Below are 1,385 nucleotides of genomic sequence, written 5' to 3'. Positions count from 1 at the left end.
GAGGGCGGGGAGGAGGAGGAGGGAGCCGGGCCCGGGCAGGTGCGTGCGCTCAGGTGCGAGAGAGGAAGCGAGAGGAAGGAGAGGGGAGAGGGAGAGGGAGAGAGGCTGACAGAAAGCGAACCACAAGGGAGGGGGAGGGGCCGGAACACCTAGGGGCGAGGCCTGGGCGGGGCGCCGAGGCGGAAGGGGCGGGAGCTCCCCAACGACAGACAGTGTCACTTCCGGCGGCCGCGGTGCGCACGCTCGGTTGTCGGCTAAGGCGGGGAAGCAGCTTTTTCGGGGGCGCGGTGAATCACCGCGTGCGCTGGGCCACCTGGGGTAGTCGCCGAGAATGCGCCGGACAGTGGGGCCGAAATCTAATCAGTAGCTGAGCTTTGGTGACCGCTTCTGGAGGGGCGCAGAGCAGTGGGAAGAGGCCGCGAGAACCTAGCGCCCGCCCCAGCCGACGTGCGAGACAAAGGCTCCGGCGCGAGGCTCTTCGGGAGGCCGGGAGGTGCCTGTGACAATGCGAGTCTGCGCTCCACGCTCCCGCACCGCGATGCCGAGGCCGAATGGCTAGAGTGGGCCCAGGCGTCAGCATTTCTGTTTGGCACCCGGGCCGTTGTGGTGCACGTTTTGAGGAACTACTAAAGCCTCACTGTGATGAAAAAGGCAAACGCTGACTTCACCAAAATTACTCCCAGGGAGACTTCTGCCTTTGGCTGGAAGGACTATTTGAGTAAACCGCTGAGGCTGGGGGTTGAAACATAATCCTCCTTTAAGGGAGATCTGTTCCGATACCGAGTTAGGGACGCTTGCCTGCGCAGAGCTAAGGGAAGAACGGTGAAAGGCCAAGCTCTGTCCCCATCAGCACGTCACCCTCCCTCACTGTAATCCTTGACTGTTTCTCTAAATGAAGAATTATTTAGAGAATACAAATTAGAAGGGCCGCCAAGTCAGAATTGCCTGAGCGGGAGCAGTCTTTCCAGCCTCGAAGAATGTTTAAACAACATGCAGATGACCTAGCACAAATAAAGAATGCTAGCAACCGCTGTTATGTGTGAGTGGTGGAATTGGGAGGGCCCCTCCCGCAATCTTCATCAAATAGAATAAGGTTTAGAATAAAAATAGTGAAATACAGTTTTTCGAAAAGAGCAGCGCTTGACTAATGTTACTGATGTCACTCATGTTACTCAAGGCAGGAAAGAACTCAAACTCTACATAATACGGACCCACTGATTTCAGGGGCTGGCCCTGATAATTAAGCAGACAGCCATTCTTTAAATTTGTTTTTTGTTGTTGTTTGCTTATGTTTTTTGTTTTTTTTTCTTTTTTTTTGAGAAGAGGTCTCGCATCGTCACCCAGGCAGGAATGCAGTGGTGCGATAGTGGCTCACTGCAGTCTCA

This window comes from Mandrillus leucophaeus, unplaced genomic scaffold (assembly GCF_000951045.1).
Source record: "Mandrillus leucophaeus isolate KB7577 unplaced genomic scaffold, Mleu.le_1.0 Scaffold188, whole genome shotgun sequence".
Classification (NCBI taxonomy): Eukaryota; Metazoa; Chordata; class Mammalia; order Primates; family Cercopithecidae; genus Mandrillus; species Mandrillus leucophaeus.
This window is presented reverse-complemented; position numbering follows the sequence as displayed.